The following is a 23,753-nucleotide window of genomic DNA, read 5'->3' as shown; positions in this document are numbered from 1 at the left end:
AAAATATATAAACAGCTCATGAAGCTCAGTATTAAAAAAAACAAACAATCCAATCAGAAATTTGGCAGAAGACCTAATTAGACATTTCTCCAAAGAAGACATACAGATGGCCAAGAAGCACATGAAAAGCTGCTCACCATCACTAATTATTAGAGAAATGCAAATCAAAATGACAATGAGGTATCACCTCACACCAGTTAGAATGGGCATCATCAGAAAATCTACAAACAACAAATGCTGGAGACGGTGTGGAGAAAAGGGAACCCTCTCGCACTGTTGGTGGGAATGTAAATTGATACAGCCACTATGGAGAACAGTATGGAGGTTCCTTAAAAACTAAAAATAGAATTACCATATGACCCAGCAATCCCCCTACTGGGCATATACCCAGAGAAAACCGTAATTCAAAAAGACACATGAACCCTAATGTTCATTGCAGCACTGTTTACAATAGCCAGGTCATGGAAACAACCTAAATACTCATCGACAGACGAATGGATAAAGAAGAAGTGGTACATATATACAATGGAATATTACTCAGCCATAAAAAGGAACAAAACTGAGTCATTTGTAGAGATGTGGATGGATGTAGAGAGTGTCATACAGAGTGAAGTAAGTCAGAAAGAGAAAAACAAATATTGTATATTAACGTATATATGTGGAACCTAGAAAAATGGTACAGATGAACCGGTTTGCAGGGCAGAAATAGAGACACAGATGTAGAGAACAAATGTATGGACACCAAGGGGGGAAAGTGGCAGTGAGGGTGGTGGTGGTGGGATGAATTGGGAGATTGGGATTGACATACATACACTAATATGTATGAAATAGATAACTAATAAGAACTTGCTGTATAAAAAATAAAATAAAAATAAAAAATTCAAAAAAAATACTATTACCTACGTGGGGAGACAGAACATCTACATTTAGAAATAGTCATACAGAGCCACAAATGTGAGGTGCTATATGGGGTTGGGGGGGACAGTGGCGACAGGAGTACAGAAGAAATGTAGATCACAGGGTGAGAAAGGGGGGAAAGGTGAAATCAGCCTGGAAGCTGATCAACATTTTGGAATGGATTGCTGAGTGGTAACTGACATGGCAGAATGGAGAAAGCTGAAACCCAGGTATCTGCCTGGGGAAAAGCTATAAGAATCCTGCTAATTCATGCATCAAAGAGGAAAAGGTGGTTGGAATTATGTATAAAAAAATTAGACTCTCAGATCCCTCCCTCCCCATACCAACTAAGGGACTTGATCAGAAGTCTAGATTAGAGCATATTAAGCATAACAGAGAAGGTGGGTATACAACTACACAGAAAACTTGGGGGGTTCAGTAATTAATCATCAAGTACTCAAATATTTTGATCTCAGGACCACTTTACACTCTTAAGGATTTTAAGGACCTCAAAGAGTTTTTGTTTATGTTGGTTATATGTATCAACATTTATCTTATCACAAATTGCAATGGAAAATATTTTAAAATATTTCTCAACTCCTTTAAATAACAATAGCAAGTTTATTAATATAAATAATATTTTTATGGCGCATAACTATATTTTCCAAAAAAATTAGTGAGAAGAGTGGCACTGCTTTACATTTTTACAAATCTCTTTAATGTCTAGCTTAATAGAAAATAGATTCTCATGTTTGTTTCTGCATTCAATTTATTGTGATATGTTGTTTTGGTAGAAGAATACCAAGAAAATCCAACTTCACAGAGACATGTATTTAGAAAGGTTAGAGTATTTTAATAACCATTTTAGATAAATGTGAATATTTTTTGATGCTATACCAAAACTCAACCAGTAGTAGTTTCTGAAAGGAGAGTTGCAATATGGAATTCAAAACCATATTAATAAACTTTTTGACTCTGTTACATTAAAATCCACTGATCTATTTTACACTTTTACTCATGCTTTATTTTATATGCATTGATGATTTGGAAAGTACTGGTACTTTCCAGTACTGATTTAAGCAGATCTTCCAAATACTGGCACATTTTACTCCATGATATCAAACAATCACGTTGGTGACTATCACTGCAAAGCCCTTTTAGGGAAGATTTCAAGCTCATGGTGGTGGAAGATATAAATTTTCCAAATTTCTAACTTTCTTTTGAAAACTCAAATTCTATTATTGGCAGCAAATACCGTCAGTTATTTTTCCTGAAGCAAAAAGATTACTTTGTTGATTTTTGAGAGAATGGCTGCCAAATAGCCACATCAGAATGACCATCCTTTGCAAGTCATTCTTTCAAGTAAAAATGGTATTCTGTGGAAAAATCCAGAAAGTTCAGTTTGTAACTCAAACTGCACAACACAACTGCTTTTCCTCGAGACACCATTGCACTTGGTATGCTGCAGAAGTGTTTTGTGAATACTTCTCATTTTGTCACAGATAACAACAGAAAGATGTGCATTAAAATAAAAATAACTTTTACTGTTCACTGAAGACTTTACTAAGTGAAACTAGCTTTATTTTTTCTTTTAACTGTACATGTATGGTGGTGAAGAATACAATGACTGCAGGTAGAGTTTGGTGCCACTGCACTGATTAGCGCTAAGGCACCAGCAATTTGACCCATGGTTGCTTTTGCATCCTCAGTACAAATATCACACTGAAAAAGGCAAACACCATCTTACTATCATTAAGAAAATAATTTTGACTCTAGAATCCCTGAAAGAATCTTGGGAAGCCCCTGGGGTCCACAGACCACATCTGGAGAATCACTGGCCTAAATACTTTATGATGAGTTCTTTAAAACATGGCAGTCAGGTTTTCACCTCCAGGCAGGATACTAGATGATTTCTCTCTGGAGGAACTGGCCAGCTTAAGATCAAAGACCTATGGGTAATGACATTTAGGGGTTTACCAATGAAAGAGCCAGTGAGTCCTATTAATGGAAAATCCTCTTCTGCCCCTGCCACACACATGTGCACGTGTATACACACACACATTCACACACACACACAGGGCTCCTAATATTTTCTTGGTGATTTGTATTTCATTTTATTTTATTTTATTTTTAATTATTATTTATTTATTTATTTTATTATTTTTAGCTGTGTTGGGTCTTCGTTTCTGTGCGAGGTCTTTCTCTAGTTGCGGCAAGTGGGGGCCACTCTTCATCGCGGTGTGCGGGCCTCTCACCATCGCGGCCTCTGTTGTTGCGGAGCACAGGCTCCAGACGCGCAGGCTCAGCAGTTGTGGCTCCCGGGCCCAGTTGCTCCGCGGCATGTGGGATCTTCCCAGACCAGGGCTTGAACCCGTGTACCCTGCATTGGCAGGCGGATTCTCAACCACTGCACCACCAGGGAAGCCCCCAGTGATTTGTATTTTAAATATGAAATGAAGCCAAAGATCATCAAATATTTTAGAAAAACAGAGACAAGTCAGAGAGCAACAATTAAATATATAATTAGTATCCTAAAAGAGAGGTAAGAAAACTATTGCATCCATGAAACAAGAACAGACCAATAAAGAGCTCTTGAAACCCTGAAAAGCATGATAGCAAAACTTCAACAGGATGTTTAGAAGATAGAGTTGAGGAAATCTTCCAGAATGTAGAATAAAAAGACAAAGTAATGGAAAAATAGGAGAGAAAAACATAAGAAAAGTAGACAATCAATCCAGGAATCTTTTTTTTTTTTTAATCCAGGAATCTTAAAATCTGACAAACAGGAATTCCAGGAAGAGAAAACATAGGGAAAAGAAACTATCAAGAATTAACCACAGGGCTTCCCTGGTGGTGAAGTGGTTAAGAATCCGCCTGCCAATGCAGGGGACATGGGTTCGAGCCCTGGTCCAGGAAGATCCCACATGCTGCGGAGCAACTAAGCCCATGCGCTACAACTACTGAACCTGTGCTCTAGAGCTCGCGTGCCACAGCTACTAAAGCCTGCGCGCCTAGAACCCGTGCTCCGCAACAAGAAAAGCCACCGCAATGAGAAGTCCACATACCACAACGAAGAGTAGCCTCCACTTGCCGCAAATAAAGAAAGCCCACATGCAGCAACGAAGACCCAATGCAGCCAAAATAAATAGATGTAATCTCTCATCATTTCTTATTAAAAAAAAATAAATAAACCACAATATTTTTCCAATCCTTAAAAGACTTGAATTTACAGATTCCAAAATAGACAACAAAAGTTATATGTCAGAACCCATCACTGTGATATTTTAGAATTTTAGGGATAAAAAGAAGATCCTAAAATCTTCTAGAGGGGTCATATCTGAAGGATCAGCAATCAGAGTTTAAAGTTTTCAATAGGAACTTGAAAAGCTAGAATACAGTGAAGCAATGTCATCAGAATACTGAGAATACATTTCTTCCACACCAGAGTTCTACACCTAGCCAAGTGTCAAGGTAGATTATAGACATTTTCAGACCTGAAGGACTAAAAAATATTTACCACTTTTACTCACTTTCTCAGGAAACTACTAGGATATAATACCTACCACAATAAGAAAATGAAGGAGAAAAACTAGACATGGGATCCAAACTAAGAGAGAAGTGAAGTAAATTCCTAGAACTAAGGCAGTGGGAAATCCCATATGATGCTTATGTATCAGCCTAGAAAGCAACTAGTCTGGGTTGGAGCAAAAAGAAGGAGGGGTTCAGGAGGAATGTCCCAAATCAAAATGAAACTGATAGATTATCTAACATATTGACCATATTGACAGGAACGTAGTTCTAACAGACAATTTAAGGAAGAAAGCCTAACAAAATATGAGGCAATGATTAAGTCCAGATTAACAAATGTGGTAATAGTATACCATATGGCTCAGTTATGAAGAAAATTTACATCACCATAATGTAAATACCAATTATTCATTTATGGTATTTGGCAACATCCCCAAATGTTGCCTCAGGGGAGCAGGAACAGGGTGGGGAAGGAGTCTCAGGAGACCTGTGGTTTTTCAAGATGAATCTTATAATACTGTTTGACTTTTTCAACTATGTATGCGTTTACTTTGACAAAAATTAAATTTAAAAAATACGGCTTTGCAGAAAGTATTCACCATGTATGATTTTTTAGTGATGTCTAAAATAACTATATAGTCATTGCTCCACCAACTGCCAGAGCATCATTTCTCAACTTTTTTTCCCTCTGGACACACATGACAAGTGGTATCTTCATGTGGCATAATTCCATGGATGTTCCCATTGTGCTAACTATAACATGACGTTTCTCTTCTGTTTAAGAAATTATATCAGAATATAAATGATGAAAAAATAGTATTACAGGATAAATTTGAAGTGTTTAATGTGTCAAAATTCAATATTTACAATTACCCCGACTTCAGCTATTTTTAGTAAGTAGTGGACATACCACAGGACTGATCTCGATACAATCGTGTGTCATAATGCTGACATTATGAGAACCACTGGGTTATAGCAGGATTCTCAAACTCAGATGTCTAGCAGAATCAGGTAAGAAAAGAAGTAAACCATGAAAACCTCTCATTCTTTCACCTTTCCACATTTGATAGAGTCATGGGACCAGAGAACTTCTTTTCTATTGCAAGAGAAGTAACAGAATCTGTGTGATATTGAAATATAATTGATCCTTTGCCCTAGTATCTGTTGGGTCAATGAGATTAGCAACATCTGTGGCAAACTGTAGAGGACAAGTCACTTCTACAGGCAACCACTACTCAGCTCCAATCAATTACCATGCTGGAACAGAGGTACGTTCTCATCCCATCTCAACTCTATCTTACACTTCCACATCCTAATGTGAGTCTCTTGTTATACAAGATGTAAGTCACCACAGATGTGCACTGCATATGATTCATATTCCTAAGACAGTCCAGATTTGCAAACTGACTCTCCCTTTCAACTTATAAACCATGAAAATGTCCTGGAGAATGCAACATTTCAGTGTACAAAGTTCACCTCCAAGATGGCTTTTCAAAACTGGAAAATATATACAAATCCTGTATCCAATGATGTACTCAAATCTTCAGTTCAGAAAATGAGATGATCACATTTGTTATCTAATTCAACTGGAGAGAAGTATAACTCCTTTTCTTATTAGGCCATGTTTGTTCTACTTGGACTAAGCTAATGCCCAGTGATTACACAGGGTAGAGATCATAGATGTTAGACTTTGCAATTCCTTTTAAGGGACAGAATAGTTCACAACATAAGAAGATACTATCATAGCAGAAATTCAAACAATATTTCTGCCTTCCAGCTCTCCTCCCAGATGCCTTCCAGCTCTCCTCCCAGATCCCGTCACTCTCTCCTCGGCCCTCCTTGGACAGCCTTCCCTTATCCTATGAGCACACCATTAGAGTGCTCCCCAGGAGCAACTTCATTTATGCTATCTTCATCCTGACATATCTTTATATTTGGCTCTCACCCTTCCTACCAGTCTCAGAGGAAGAGGTTTCTGTCCTTATGTCTAAAGATCACAGTCATTATTTCCTCTGGGTCCTACTCCCACAATCACCCTTCCTCCACATTGAAAGTGCCCCCTTGTGTCTTCAGCCATGTCCAGGATTCCCCTACCTTCAAATAAAAGTAAATAAATGCTTCATTTCACCCTGTTCCTTCTAGTGCTTCCTAATCACTTTGTTTCCCCTTCTCATCCTTTACCTTTCTTTACATTAACCCTCTTAGGTTCTTGCCTTTCATTTGGCTCCAATTATGACTATAATAATGGAAATGTATCACATTCATATTAAACTTAGTTTTCAAAATATTTTCATAAACATCATCCTTTTGAACCTCACAATAACCCTGTGAAGTAAGTAGGACAAGAATTATCTTCACTTTACAAAAGAAGAAACTGAACTTCTGGGATATTAAGACATATACCCAAGGTAATACAGCCAGTAGGTGGCACAGGAATTTGAACTGGATCCACTGAGTTGTGGTCCCGTGACTTTCCACTGTTCCACTACTTCTGAGGCTGTCAATTCCAAAGCTACTAGTGATCTCCTTCTTGCCAAAACCAGTGGTAAGTTTTTCAATCCTTTTACCCCATAGGTTTTTTGGTTGTTGCGGTAGTGGTGGTTTGGGTTTTTTTTTCTTTTGCCTTTTGAGTGTATTGACTAATATTCAAAATCCTTGAAACAATCTTTGTTCTTTCAAAATCTCTTCCCCTAGCTTTCAGGATACTTCAATTTTCAGATTATTTTTCTAGTTCTTTAATAATGTTTCCTCTTTCTCCTTTTCTGTACCCCTTTTTCAGATGTAGAGATTTTTCTAATACTCAACTTTTTCCCTTTTTTTTTTAACTTTTTAGGTCTCTTCCTTGTGAGTCCATGGTTTTACACAGATGACTCCACATCTGTTTCTAAATTAGAAGCTGGAAGACATTTTAAGTTTTGCCTCTTCTTTCTTCTCCTAGGCCACCTTTCACTAAGTTCCAAAGTTCCTTGCCTAAAATGCCGCATGTCTGCTCTTTCTTTCCATTCACATTACTACAACCCACCTCCAGGAGCTCACTACCCCCTCATGACTAGATGATGCTCCCTACAAAATTTCAATACCCTATCCAACCTTCCTAACAATGGCCATTTTATTTCTTTCCTTTCAGTCATCTTGCACACTTCTGCCAAATATTCACCTTAATATAATGTTTCCTTAGTGGCACTGTCTCCTCAAGAATATCCATCCAGCCAAGCATGATCTGAGCCTTACTATGTAAGGTTCTTTGATGAGGATACAGTGTTACTGCTTGAAGTGGCTTATGGTGATAAGTGCTATTACTATCAAGACCTATAGGGTGCAGACAAGGAAAAGCTTACTGTCAGGAGGGTCCACTGAGGAAGTAGCATATCAACCAGGTGGGCAGGGGAAGCTGAGAGGAAGCAAGAGCACATGTACCTAGGTACAGGGTAGGAAAGAAAGCCATCTTGAGGGTAGATTCAGGTTAAAGGTTGGGCTAGCCAGTCTATTGCCTTAGATCCTATTCTTTAAGGGGCACTAAAACAAGAGAGAAAAAATTGTATTTAGCAGAATTTCCCTCAAGGAAAGGACCATATGTGGTTGGAGGAATTGCTTTGAAAAGCCACTTGAGGTGGAGATGAGGGAGTGGTAAGACTCTCAGTGGTTATGTCAAAGGCTTCATAAGAAGGATAGGTCAATTAGCTGCAGGCTCTGTGTGACTGCAAAGGGTGGGCAATGTTGGACCAGAACAAGTTGCTCAGAACAGAGGCACAGAGGCTGAGAGCTGCTGCTAAAGAGCCTGCTTCCCTGACTCTCCCACACATTGCTGATATGTGTTGACCAAATATTGGTTTGAAGGGGCAACTGGTTACTACCCTATCTGAGGTGCCTACATGTCTCACTTGTGCCCTGGATCAGAAATGTCAAGAAGTTTAGGATGCCCAGAGTTGAGGGTATATGAAGTGGAATGCTGATAAATACTCAACAATTGAGTCTCCAGAAGGGAAAAAAAAAAACCCAACTAATTTTTAGTTTTTGCCAGTTTCTATGGTGTAAATACTCCTCCATGGCTGATTTCAAACTACCAACAAGACATCACGACATCACTGAATGTGAAGCTGAGAAGAGACATGCGCAGTCCACTCTCACGAGCTGTTGTATCCTAGCACACCACCGGTACGTGAGAATGTGGCTGGGAAAGAGGTGAGAAAGGTCAACTGAACTAAATTACGATGGACCTAGCATGCCAAGTGTTAAAATGTAGACTTTATTCCATGCTAAAGGGAAGCTATCAAAGGTTTTAAAGCAAGGGTAGAACATGCTCAGATTTGAAATTTAGGAAAAGTCTCCTTGTTAACCTCCAGTGGATCCAAACTTATTTATTCTTCCCCTTTTCAAACTCTAACCAAAGCATATTCACAGACATATTTTCAAAATATGTCAAATAAAAGATTATTACCGTAACCATGAAAATTTCTTTTCAGTATAAACCTTCAACTTTTTTTAAGACTTGGGGGGAAATAACATTAACAGAAAATGTATAGAAATAGAAAGTTTCAATAAGCATATTAAAAGTTTTATGGTCACTAGTAATAATATAGCAATTTCAAGTGATGGTAGGGCATTTCACACGTCAGATTGGAAACTATTTAAAAGGAGGGCAATAACCAGTGTTAGCAAAAGTATTGGGAGATGACAATTCTCATACACTGTTAACGGAACTAGAAATTATTGAAGGTTTCTGTAGGGCTATTTGGCAATATAAGTATATATAAATTTACATATATAAATATAATGTATCTGACAAATAGGCATAATTTGTCTCAGGATTTACATTTCTAGGAATTAGCCTAAGGAAACAGTTCTACAAATTCATAAACTTGTTGCCTGCAGCATTGTTTGTAACAGCAAAAAGAAACTGGAAATAGCCTGTAAAGGTAGGTGATTGGTTCGATTTTGTATGCCACATCCTTATATTGGATTACTACACAAGCATTGAAAACCACAACGTAGCTATATTTGTCGATAGAGAAAATGTTTCTAAACTCTAAATATTATTAAGTGAAAATCAGGTCATATGATATATATTCATATACACATTTTGAAAGAACATTCAAAAAGTAATGATTATGTATGAGAAATAGGGTAATTAAAGATTCTTAATTTTCTTATTTGTATGCTCTATTTTTTCTATAATGAATATAAATTACTTATGTATATTATCCTCTGAGCTTAAAGTGATGGTCAACGTAGGTAGCAGTCATATAAAGATTCTCTGTTTCTTTCACAAAATTGATATCCATATGTTATTTACTCAGTAAGAGCAAACACTTATATAACATGTGACTATATACTAGGTATTCTTTAGGTATTCTAAAGGATATCTAAATGTAAATTTAACTCATTGGATCCTTACAATAACCCTATGAGCTGGGTACTGTTATTATCCCTGTTTTACTGATGAGGAAACAGAAACACAGTGGATGAGTAACTGCCCAAGATCACACAGTTGGTAATTAATAAAGCTGATATTCCAACTCAGGTAGTCTGGCTACACTGTTGACGCTCTTTACCATCATACCATACTGACTCTCATCTGAACTGACTTTCATTTCCTTACCTGAGGAGTAGGACTAATAATATTACCTATCACATGGGATTGCTGTTGGGTTTAACTGAAATCATGCATGGAAGAACTTAGTTTAATGCTTGGCAGCATAATTAGAGCTAATAAGTACTACGTATTAATGATAAAAATGATAACACTACTACTAAGACCTCAACTACCACCACCACCAATTCAAGTTCATTTATTTCCCATGCTGCTCCAAGACATACTCTTTGCTTTATTTCAACTAGTCCCCCAAATACACTGTAGTTATTCCATACCATATGTCATACTCATGTCTTGGCTCACGCTATTGGCCTCACTGAAATCAGGTGACTAGAGCTATCCAAATCACATTGGGTCTTAAAAGCCTAGCTCAGGTCCCTTCTCCAATTACTCTAGCCCCTTCTGATCTTCTATTACACTACACTGTTTAATACAAATGAGGCAATTGATAGATAATTAACTACTAGTTCTTTCCACCCAACAATACAGCAAGCTCTGTGAAAGCAGGGATGAATGTTGGAGCACTTTTTCCCCCTGAATCCCTTTTGTCATCTCCAGCCCCAGTAGGACAAGACTTAGGTGTTTAACACATAGTTGCTTCACTTTTTCACTTACTCATGGAAATATACCCATAAAAATAGAAATCCACAATTTATCTAAGTCTCCCAGCAGTTTCCTTCCAGAAGAAAGAGATAAATCACAATATTAAAATCAGGAGAAGCCTGACATGCAAATGCAAATCCAGATAAGCATGCACAACTTATAATTGTTACTAACATATAATATTAATTAGTAAATATACATTATTAGTAATATTGTAATTAATAATACCTATAAATATTTATTGCATGTCTCCTTTGTGTCAAGCACTGTACCAAATGATTTATAGATACTAGATCTTACAACTCTAGTATTAATAAAAATAGTCTTTCTTGTAAAAATGGCAGATGAGAAAGGTTAAGAACTTACCTGGTAGAGCTAAGAATCAAATCCAGTTTGATCTGACGCCAAAATACACTGTTTTTCTGTATATCTCCCTTCCTCCCAGGTCCTTATACAAGGTTGAGATTTAGGACTTGTTTTTCTATTTCTTAAAAATACCAATCAAGACTACCTCCCCTGCCCAAATTTGCCTTTCTAAAAATTAGGGGCACTATAGAGCACTATATTCTCCTAGGAAATTTAGTTACAATAATAACAGAGACTCTTTCTTTTAAGGGAATCATTCATTAAAGACGGTCCCACATCCTGGCTGTTACCAGGAAGCTCTGGGTATCTACAATTATTAGAGCCATTAGGGATTCCAGAGAGCACAAGTTGTTTTATGGTCAAGAACAGGATGAAAAGTCTGAGTCGACTTTTTAGAAAAAGTATATCTCCCTGTGAATAAGATGGTGAAACCATAAATACTGTCACTGAGATGGTCCCTAGAGTCTTTGTTCTGTGGATGTATGGACGCCTTTATCCGAGTATTTCAGCCTAAGGCATTGAGCTATAAATAGAATCAGAGGGGTTCAGAGGAAAGAGTCCAGGCAGCCCACAAGACAGTTGTTCTTTGATTCCCTCTCTGAGTGCATCCCCCCTTCCATGATGCGTCCTCACAACCCCTCAGCCTGAGCCACCACTGAGCCACCCCTGCACCACCTCAGCTGGATTCTCCGAAACTGAGCAATTGCATGGAACAGACTGCAAAACTTTTACTTTCTTAATAAGGAAAGATCTGGGTCCAGATCACAGGCGATTGAAGAGTAAATGAGACCTGAGGAAGTGAAAACAGGCATAAATAAAGCTTTCAGGAGGCTTGATATGAAGGGAAAGAGATGATGCTAAGTGGAGTGGAATGTAGGTCAAATTTGTTTTTTTTTTAAAATATGAGAAGGTCAAAGCACATATTTAATGCTGACGGAAACACCAGCAGAAAAGACACGTTAAAGACATAAAAGCAAGGTGCTGATGTCTAAAGGAAGGCTCCTGAGGAGACAGGAGGGAATGGAAATCAGAGCAGAGGTGAAAAAGCCAGGCTTGTAAAGGCAAATGCTTCCTCCATGCTGACGGGGGTGGGGGGGACAAACCAGATACAATTGTCTAAACTTGATTGGTGGGGCTCAGGAATCTGGGATGCACCGCATTGGATGGTATATAGTGGAAGCTGAGTTCATCTGCTGCGAGTAACGTGAGGGTGTTAGAAGAGCAATGAGGTTGAAGATAGGTTTCAAGGAGAGTAGCAGAGAGAGAGGGAAGAGGCTATTAGAAGGCTGGTCATGTAGTATTGAGGGCCCAGCAAGGGTTAGAGACGGATGTTTTGATGGGGCACCAATCTGTGCAATGGGGTGATTTTCTTCAGCCACACTCAGGATACTGGATGTTTGTTACTGATGTATTTACAAAATAAATTTTTTAAAAAGCTCAAGGGGAAAATAAAAATAAGGAAAGATCTGTTAAGAGACTCATATTTCTGATAATCATCAACAGACATAAACAGATATAACCTGCACTTATTCATAACTCTCACCATCTTCAAACCACATTTGTAAGTTTGAGCTCAATACAAGGTTGAATTTCCACATCAGGAAATGTCAATTTCCTCACTCTGTTTGCTTTGTACTTCTTCTAAGATGTCCTTGATGTAGCAACAAAATGTTTAATATGAAATAAATATTTCAGGAAAAGGCAACTATTTTAAAGATGTGAGTATTAGTTTTATGTGATACTAACTCTTCCCAAGTTTTGTTGTTTTTTTTTTTTTTTAACTTAAAAGTACTTGTTACATGGTTTTTATTATTTGGGTAAATTTTATAATGAATATGATAATATTCACTATTTTTCTATGGGCATAATAGAACATGTAATTCATTTTCATGCAGTTAAAATTCATTAGAGATTGGCATTTTAAGACTTAAAATCTTTTCTAAGTCTTAAGTCTTTTAAGACAAATCTTTTCAAAGAAATAACCTTTGTAAAAATCCAAAAGCCTTCCCTCCTCCTTCAACAAATGTTGGCTTTTGTTATTTTTTTTATAAGCTGCATATTGAATTTCCCAGGCTGTGTTTCTGAACAGCAATCTACTGAAAAAAGTGCAATTATTTTTTTTCACTCAAACATGCATTTGAGAGAAATGAGTAGATCAGATAAAGAGCTGAGATGCTATTCAACTCAACCTTGAGTCACTCTGTCTCTTTAAAAAAAAAAAAAAGGGTGGCAAAATCAATACAAACCAATAATAACTTCACATTTGTGGAAGCAACATGAATGGCTCTCCAAAATATTGAGACACATCCAAGTACATTTTCGTAGAGCTGATATTTATCAGAAGTCATTTGCCCTCAAGCAGATGCTCTCTTTCATTGTGCTCCTGTCACAAATGACTAAGATTTATGACAGACAATTACAGCATCTGCAGTTAGCAGCCTTATAATCAGCACCATTATTTAACGATTGGTGCAATAAACTGACTCCTGTTACTGTTTATCAGATATCAGTCAGTTCTGGCCATTTTCTTCAGCTCCCAAATCACAGTATGGTGCAGGCACTGCCTTTTAATGGCTAGGCAGAAGCAGGAGCATTTTCACATTTTTTACAGACTGCCGAGGGAAAGAAAAAAGCAACCAATTACATGTACGTACGGTGCCCTCTCATTTGAGATGCCCGTATATGTAACTATCTCTATACAGTTCTAAACATCTTGTACGAGAAAAAAAGCTTTTACTGTGGAGAAGGACTTTATATATTTAAAGAAAAACAATAAATAAAAACAAAAAACCTTCTTGCCTTTTTTTTTTAAAAAAAGTCCTCTGTTTAAATTTGCATGTCTTTTCCAAGTATAAAATGTTGATTTACTAGGTCCACTGTTTCCTCTTAGAGTATGGTTTCAGCTTGCCTTTTACAACCAGAAAAGCAGTTATTGGCCCTTGAAAATATTTGTCAAGGAGCAAGATTTTTCCCCAGACTCTGTGAGGTTTCATTCAGAGGTTTCATTCACTATTATGGACACAACAGAATTAAGTTTTTCATCAGTCAAAAATCCTACACATAAAACAGGTCATATGGATGTGTTTAGAAGTCACTTATATATTAAGGAATTCTACCTTTCTAAATATACAAACATCCAGAGGTATATGTACCATTTAAAGTCCATCCACAAGAAACATCAGACATCTGTGTAAAAACATGGGTGGCAGGCAACAATTCAGAGGCTATCTGGAAGATAAGACTTCAGTTTAATGTGGGAAATGGTGTAAAGATGTGAATTTACAGTCAAAATAAAAAAACTTACGAAAGCATCTATAGATGTACAAGTGTGAAATTCTAGTCAAATTATTTGGAGGGGAAGAAAAGCCAGACCTTTCTGATTCCTGTCTTTTGTTACTTTTCCCACAACCAAACAAGCTAAGTTTCTCATTCATGTCAAAAAGCGTTTCATCCAATGACTTCCATTTTATATAGGTAATATAGATGAAAATATTGATGAAGATGCCCTTGTAATGTTAGGTCTATTTTCCATTCACAAAATTACCTGCTTCTCTTAAGAGAAATAAGACACTGGAGACCAAACGAATGCATTCTTTTAATTAAAAAAAATTAAGTGTCCCCAGATTTCCCTTCCAGAAATATGCGTAAGGGGCCTTATATAGTCAATGTAAAATTGGTTGTTTTCTAAGTTGAAACTTTTACAAAGGCTTCACAAACTGTCACAAACTAGTCCTCAGAGCTCCACGTGAGACTTCAGCAGGCGAGTGGGCAGAGTGAGGGCTCTTAGACTTTTCAAGTAAGAAAGGCCTTAGGTATCATTTCATGAGACTTGCTCATTTGAGAGATGGTGAGGGTAAGAGTAACAGAGTCAAGTGATTTTTACCAGAACACAGAGCTAAGTGTTGGCACAACTGTGATTAAAACCCAAAGTATGGCTTGGCTAGCGAGGTCATTTCTGTGAAGTCCCAGCTCCTTTCTCTGTGTCCCTGAGAGAAACCAGTCCTTTGGCTCTGCTAAGCCAAGCCCCAATTTGGGTGTTGTGTGTCCAGTCCTCCGAAAGAGTGCTACGCCCCTTGACTCAAGGAAACAAAAGTTTCTATAAATCTGCTATATACTTACTTCCCTACTTCTGGATCTGGAGCCAGAAAAGAACTAATCAGTCATTCAAATAATTTCATCAGTGGGTAGCAGAGTGAACTCAAGTTGTTGGCTTTTAAACTTTAAAAATTTTCTAATATAGTAATTTGGTACCTTGCATAGATTTTAGTTGTTGTTTGTTAGGGTTGTTTTTAACTATTTTGCACAATTGATTGCAAAGTCAGACAAAAACTATTTTATTTCACCAATTTGGCAGCATCGAATAATTCAAAGAATTTTTAGAATCAGGAAGAATCCATCACCAACCTTTCTTTGTTGGTGATGTATAGAAATATATTAATGCACAGATAGGTCTCTCATTCCATATTAGTAAAGTACTAAAGTATTGGGAAAGTACTTTGGATGCATCAAAGAAATTGGTATATTTTCTATCTATGTCCTGCTCTTTTCTGCTGGGTTAGAAGAAAAATTACCCAGCCTACAGCAAGTCACTGACTTTGGAAGCCAATGACAGAGCCATCGGCACTGCAGGCTGTTAGCAGGTGCTCCTGAGAGGCCGGATCTGGGTTGACATTATTCACATAAACACATGCAGGTAGCATTTCAGTAACACACCTGGACACCAATCCCAGCTGCACAGCTAATGGCCACAATGAGCCCCAACAGATTTGACTGCTACTTAGCACAAAAAAAAATGTGGCAGGAGGACATTTTTCTTTAAGATCCTTACCAGAGGCTATTTGTGGCAGGGGAGAGGGATGAGGAGAACCCAAAGAAAACAATGCATTGTCAGTGTAGCAATATTTGGTGGCTGATGGTGCAGGAGCTAAGGGTCAGGATCCTAAGTCAGCCAGACCTGAGCTTGACAAGGGCTCAGGCTTGGTGAGACTCTGCCAGAGCCCTTCACCTATGAAAGTCCCTCATCTACACCATGCAGATGAGAATGAGAGAGCACATGTAAAGCAGTGGGGCACAAAGCATTGCTGCTTAAATATTAGCTGCTGTTACTGTTATTGCTGCCATTTGTACATGAGATTCCAGACTGAACTATTTTGCAAGTATAAATTTGGACTTTAGAATCAGGTTCAATAAATAATCCCCCACTCTGAACTTAGCTGTATAGAACTGTCACATTAATCCTAGTAAAAGTCTACATACCTCATCTATCAATCAATGTACCTAAATAATATGTGTGTATGTATAGATACATATATACAGTTGACCCTTGAACAATGTAGGGGGTTAGAGGCGCCAACCCTCCCCGCAGTTGATTATCCACATATAACTTATAGTCAGCCTTTCGTCTCTGCAGTTCTGCATCCACAGATTCAATCAGCCGTGGATCATGTAGTACTATAGTATTTACTATTAAAAAAACCCCAAATATAAGTGGACCTGTGCAGCTCTAACCTGTGTTGTTCAAGGGTCAACTGTGTATATACATATGCACACACGCAGATATAGTTATTATTGTTGCACTTCATTGACTTTGGTTTGGTTCCACTGTGAAGAAACTAAATTTGTAGAACATAGACAAAACATGAAAATATTACAAAGTACATGATTTCACTTTTCTATTCAGTAATAATATTCCTAAGAATCACAACGGGGCTGTTAATATGACAAAATTCTGTCTCTATTCTAATACAGAGTATATAACTTTGAACTTGTCATTATCTTCATTTTTTCCAGTTTTTCACAACAATCTATCCATAAAATTAAGGTTGAAGTAAGGAGAAGAGGACCAATGGCTCCCCTCAAGAATTAAAGATCTCTTTAGCATACAAGTTGCTGCACAGCAAAATTAAGTCAAATGGCAGTGATGAAAGGGCAGGTAGCCAAGAGTGCCACTCAGAGCACTATTTCATGAAAAAATGAAGAATCTAGAGAGAAAAGGCTTTGGACACTCTGGGTTCTAGTTCAGGTCCACACTTATCAGCTGTGTGACTTTGAAGAAATTACTTAACCTCTTGGAGCCTATATGCAAAAATATGATAGTAGTAATACCTATATTGTTCTTTTTTTTTACATTAGTGTGATTTTATTACAAATCATTAAATTACAAATATATAAATATTACAAATCATTAAATAAAATCATTGTATTGATTTTATTTGTAATGCCCAAGCTAGACTCTCCATCCTCCTGGAAGCTTCTTGTTATATAGGGCGAAGGGGTTCTCAAGTCCATGGTGTTCACCTAATGCCCTGCATCATAAGAAGGCCTGACATTTGTGTAGCACTTCACAATTTAAAAAGCAAATCTTCCACAGGCTTTATATTGTTCTTTTGAGTAGTTAAATGAGCCAACATATGTAAAGTGATTAGCACAGAGCTGGCATGTAATATGCATCCATTAAATGTTTTGTCTTATCTATAAAGTGCTACCAGCTTTGCTTTCATCATTGTGTTGTTCTGAGCAAGTATGAAATGTCTAATAATCATGTCTTGATCTATTCCAGAAATATGTCTTCAATAGCAGAAAGTCTATTATAATTAGAAATAGGTAACATTTATGGAAAGAATTTTAAATTAAGTGCAAATCTGTAATTTTCTCAAAAAGCAACTTTATAATTTTTTTAAATGAGCCGACAAATCAATTCCATTAATTTAATTCCACTGCAGGTGTTGGCCAAGCATCAGCCTTTGCAGTAACAGTGGTGGTAATCGCTCTGGTGCTGAAAGGTGCCAATTTTTCCATATATTACTTAGCTAAGTATAAAGTAGGATCTTTATGAAAAGCATTTTAAATCTCCTCTCTGCTCTTTATCTGATAGTCTTAGATGCTGTATCATTTTAGTGCCTACTTGCAAGGATTAATTTCCCACATCCAGTGATACTTTCACAACTCTGAGTAAAGCCAGTCTATGGAAAATAATTCTTCTTGTTTAAAAAAGGGAACAAATAGAATAAATTATTTTTATTTGTTTCATATCTGAAGCTTATTCATTGATCTTGGGTATGTATGTAAGACAGCATACAGTATGGCTGCCGGTGTAAACTTGGTAAAGTTTCAATATTCCCCATGCCTTCAAGGCTTCTAAGATGCTAAGTCAGCATAAAACTTCATTTAAGAACAAACATTTTAAATTGTGATGAGAAGTTCATTTTACAGAACAATTTCACTACAGGTGAGTTTGTGGTGGGGTAGATGGAGAAGGAATTATTATATCTATTCCAAAGCGAAAACATGTGACTTTAAAAGGTCCCAGGGTCACACAGCTGTGGTAGGCTAGAATTCAGGATATTTCCTCCAGCTTTTTCCCACTATTCTCACTAAACATGATTTTTTGGTTTTGGTGACACTAAGCAGACTTGGTACAAAATACCCTGAGTTTTGAAAATAGCTCCATTCTTTATTACTAGCAGTGTAACCTAGGCAAGTCACTGACAGTATAGATTAATGGTTAGAGTGCCAACCATGGAGCCGGATTGCCTTGATGCAAATTCCAGCCCCCACCCATAGATGTGTGATTGTAGATGGTTATTTTGCTTTCTGAGCCTCTGCTTCATAGTGTTCTTACGATAGAGAAAATTCCAACTTCATGTGGATGTTATAACACAAATGAGACACTCCTTCCAAAGGTCTTCACACAATGCTGGTGTAGAGTAAGGGTTCAAAAATATTAGTTATTAATAAAATTGGACTAAAACATCTCTCTCTCTCTCGGCTATCTGTTGTATTAGTAAGACAGTACATTAAAGGACTTTGTGTTAAACTACTATGCAAAGTTTAAGAATCATTGTAGTGGGAGCCAGTATCAAGATAGCAGAGTAGGAGGACCTTGAGCTCACTTACCCTCATGAACACATCAATGAAACTACATGAAACTACAATTACATATAGAGCAACTCTCACTAAGAATGCCCTGAAGACTAGCAGAACCACTCTTCTACAACCAATGCTATAAGAAAGAACCACATGGAGTCTGGCAGGAAGGGAGGAGAAGCGATCTAGTCAGGACCTGTACCCTTAGCAGGTGACCCAGAAGAGGAGGGGGACATCACAGGCTTGGAAATCCTCCTTGGGCAGGGAGGAGTTTGAGCCACATATTAGGCACCCCAGCCCTTGAGTCCAACACTGGGAAGATAAACCACCTTAGCTGGTTTGAAAACCAGTGGGGTTTACTGGAGGGCTGTAAGAAACCAAGACTCTGTACTTGAAGAGTGTATGCATAGACTTGCTTGTTCCCAGTCCCAGTGTGGAGGCAGCAGATTAAAAACTGCCAGGTGATCCCACATGCCGTGGAGCAACTAAGCCCGTGTGCCACAACTACTGAGCCTGCGTGCTACAACTACGGAAGCCCGCGCACCTAGAGCCCGTGCTCTGCAACGACAGAAGCCACTGCAATGAGAAGCCCTCGCACCACAACGAAGAGTAGCCCCCGCTCGCCACAACTAGAGAAAGCCCGCACGCAGCAACGAAGACCCAACACAGCCAAAAATAAATAAAATAAAAAATTTAAAAATTTATTAAAAAAAATTTTTTAAAAAAACCCCACATTTCTTTAAAAATAAAATAAAATAAAAAATAAAAGTGAATGTAAACTGCTTCCAGGAAGCAAAAAAAACAAAAAACAAATAAAACCTGCCAGGTGTTCTGGCTGGCACGCCAGGACCACCCCAGCATGACCTCCAGCCTGCACTGGGCTCCTGCTCCAGCACCTTCTGCTCTGGTACTGCTCCCTGCTAAGGTGAAGGCCACCACTGCCAATGAGCATGCACACACTTGGAGGGAATGGAGCCAGCTGCCTCTGGCCAGAGTACAGACTGCCTCTGCCAGCATGGGCATGAATGTGAGCACTTGGGAAGGAATGAAACCAGTTCAGCAGTGCAGCTCCAACCCCTCCAGCCTTGACCCAGCCTCTAACTAAGGGGCACATACCAGGGAAAAAGTGGAACCAGCTCAGAAGTGTAGCTCTGACCCCTTGGGCCCCAGTCACACCCCCAACCAAGGCACACACTGCCATCACACCTGCTATCACACCAGGCACAACTCCCTCAGGGCTCCTGCTCCAGCCCATCGGGCCCCAGCATTGCCACTGATAGGACAGTGACTGCCACTGAGCCTAGGAGAAACCCTGGCTTACGATGGCTATGACTCTAGCTGCTCCAAATCCAGCCCTACTTCCCATCAAGTCAGAAGCTGCCAGTGCACGCTGGAGGAAGATGTGGCCTGTGCTCACTTCAGATGTAGCTCTCTCACCTAACCACTGGGCACGTGGAGACTGCATATGGATCCTCCACTTCAAGGATATGCCTTCATGACCCAGATAGGTAACTGTTTCACCTAATTTAGTAGAGACAAACAGAGAAAGTTAAACAAAATGAGAACACAGAGGAATATGTTTCAAACAGAAGAACAAGATAAAACCCCTGGAAAAACCCTAGAGAAACAGAGATAAATAATTTGCCTGATTAAGAGTTTAAAGCCATAGTAATAATAATGCTAATTGAACTTGGGAAAAGATTAGACAAACACCGTGAGAACTTCAAAAAAGAAGTATAAAAAAGAACCAGTCAGAGCTGTAGAACACAATAACTCAAATACACTAGAAGGAATTAACAGAAGATTAGGTGATACACAAGAATGCATAAATAATCTGGAAGTTAGAAAAGTGGAAATCACCCAATCAAAACAGCAAAAGAAAAACAAATTTTAAAAAATGAAGATAGTTTAAGGCAGCGGTCCCCAAACTTTTTGGCACCAGGGACTGGTTTCCTGGAAGACAATTTTTCCACAAACTGGGGGTGGGGGTGTGGGGGTGTGGGGGGTGGGAGGGGGGATGGTTTCAGGATGATTCAAGTGCATTACATTTATTGTGCACTTTATTTCTATTATTATTACCTTGTAATATATAATGAACTAATTATACAACTCACCATAATACTGTCAGGAGGCAGAGCTCAGGCAGTAATGCAAGTGATGGCGAGCAGCTGTAAATACAGATGAAGCTTCACTCGCTCACCTGCTGCTCACCTCCTGCTGTGCGGCCTGGTTGTTAACAGGCCATGGACTGGTACCCGTTCGTGGCCCAGGGGTTGTGTATCCCTGGTTTAAGGGACCTCTGGAACAACATCAAGCATACTAACATTCATGTTATAGGGGTCCCAGAAGAAGAAGAGAGATAGAAAGGGGGTAAAAAAATGTATTTGATGAAATTATGGCTGAAAATTTCCCTAATCTGAAGAAGGAAACACATACCCAGGTTCAGGAAGTACAGAGAGGCCCAAACAAGATGAACCCAAACAGACTCACACCAAGACATATAATAAAAATGACAAAAGCTAAAGAGAATTTTAAAGGCAACTGAGAAAAACAAAGAGTCACATACAAGGGACTCCCCAGAAGGCTATGAAGTGATTTTTCAGCAAAAACTTTGCAGGCCAGAAGGGAGTGGCATGATATATTTTAAAGTACTGAGAGGAAAAAAACCTACAACCTAGGATACTCTACCCAATAAGATTATCATTCAGAACTGAAGTAGAAATAAAGAGCTTCACAGACAAGCAAAAAGGAAAAAAAAAAAGAAAAAAAGAAAGAAAAGAAAAGAAAAAAACCATATTAAACTGACCTTACAAGAAATGTTAAAGAGTCTTCTTTAAGTGAAAAAGAAAAGGCTGCAACAAGAAATAAGAAAATATAGGGAGGAAAAATTCCACTGCTAAAAGCAAATATATAGTAAAGGCAGTGGATCAACCACTTAAATAAGCTAGTATGAAGGTTAAAAGAACAAAAATTGTAACATCAACTATAAATGCAATAAGCAGTTAAGGGGCATGAAGTTGTTAAATATGACATCAAAAACACAAAACTTGCAAGGAGGGAGTAAAAAAAAGTGTAGCTCTTTTAAAATGTGTTTAAACTTAAATGACTATCAGTTTTAAACAAGTAGATATAGTTATAGGTCAGCATATGTAAAATCCATGGTAAGCCACAAATGAAAACATACAATAGCAACAAAAAAATTGGTGAGAAATAAACACAAACATAACACTAAACAAAACCATCAAACCACAAGGGAAGTGACTAAAAGAAGAACACAGATGAACTATAAAAACAACCAGAAAACAAGAAACAAAATGGCACTAAGTAATCACTTTAAATGTCAATGGGCTAAATGCTACAATCAAAAGATATAGGATGGCTGAATGGATAAAAAAAACAAGACCCATCTATATGCTGCCTGCAAGGGACTCACTTCAGAACTAAAGACACACAGAACCTGAAAGTGAGAGGATGGAAAAAGATATTCCATGCAAATGAAAATGTAAAGAAAGCTGTGGTAGCAATACTCATATAAGACAAAGTAGACTTTAAAACAAAGTCTACAATAAATGACAAAGAAAAGCATTATATAATGATAAAGTGACCAATCCAAGAAGAGGATATAACCTTCATAAATATATATGCACCTAATATTAGAGCACCTAAATATATAAAGAAAATATTAACAGAAATAAAAGGAGAAATTGACAGTAATACAATAATAGTCAGGGATTTTAACACCACACTTACATCAATGAATAGATCATACAGGCAAAAAATCAATAAGGAAACAGTGGCCTTAAATGGCACATTAGATAAGTTGGATTTAATAGTTATCTACGGAACATTCCATCCAAAAACAGCAGAATATACATTCTTTACAAGTGCACATGGAACATTCTCTAGGACAGGTCACATGCTAGTTCACGAAACAAGTCTCAGAAAATTTAAGGAGACAGAAATTATATGAAGCATCATTTCTGACCATTTCCAAGCCAGAAGTCAGTTACAGGAAGAAAAAAAACCACAGACATGTGGACCCTAAATAACATGCTACTAAAAAACCAATGGGTCAATGAAGAAATCAAAGAGGAGATCAGAAAATACCTTTTGACAAGTGAAAATAAAAACAATTTTCCAAAATCTATGGGACTCAGCAAAAGTTGTTCTAAGAGGGAAGTTTACAGCAATACAGGCCTACATCAAGAAACAAAAAAAGCCTCAAATAAACAACCTAACCTACCATCTAAAGGAATTAGAAAAAGAATAACAAACAAAGCCCAAACTCAGCAGAAGGAAGGAAATAATAAAGATCGGAGCAAAAATAAATAAAATGGAGACCAAAAAAGATTTAAAAAGTAGTAGAAGCCAATGGCTGCTTTTTTGAAAATACAAACTAAATTGATAAGACTTTAATCAAGCTCATTAAGAAAAAAAGAGGCCCAAATAAACAAAATTAGAAATGAAAGAGGAGAAGTTACCAATAATCACTGAGATACAAACAATCATAAGAGAATACTAAAAACAGTTATATGCCAACAAACTGGACAACCAAGAAGTGGATAAACTCCTAGAAACATACAATCTTCCAAGACTGAATCAGAAAAAAATAGACAATCTGAACATACTAATCACTGGTAGTTAAATTGAATTAGTAATCAAAAAACTCCCAACAAATAAAAGTCTAGGACTGGATGGCTTCACAGAGGAATTCTACCAAACATATAAAGAAGAGTTAATACCTATCCTCAAACTATCCCAAAAATTTGGAAAACTCCCAAATTCATTCTACGAGGCCACCATTACCCTGATACCAAAACCTGACAAAGACACTACAGAAAAAGTAAATTACAGGCCAATATCTCTGATGAATATAGATGCACGAATACTCAACAAAATG

Source organism: Balaenoptera acutorostrata, chromosome 4 (genome assembly GCF_949987535.1).
Source record: "Balaenoptera acutorostrata chromosome 4, mBalAcu1.1, whole genome shotgun sequence".
Classification (NCBI taxonomy): Eukaryota; Metazoa; Chordata; class Mammalia; order Artiodactyla; family Balaenopteridae; genus Balaenoptera; species Balaenoptera acutorostrata.
Note: the sequence above shows the minus strand (reverse complement) of the source record.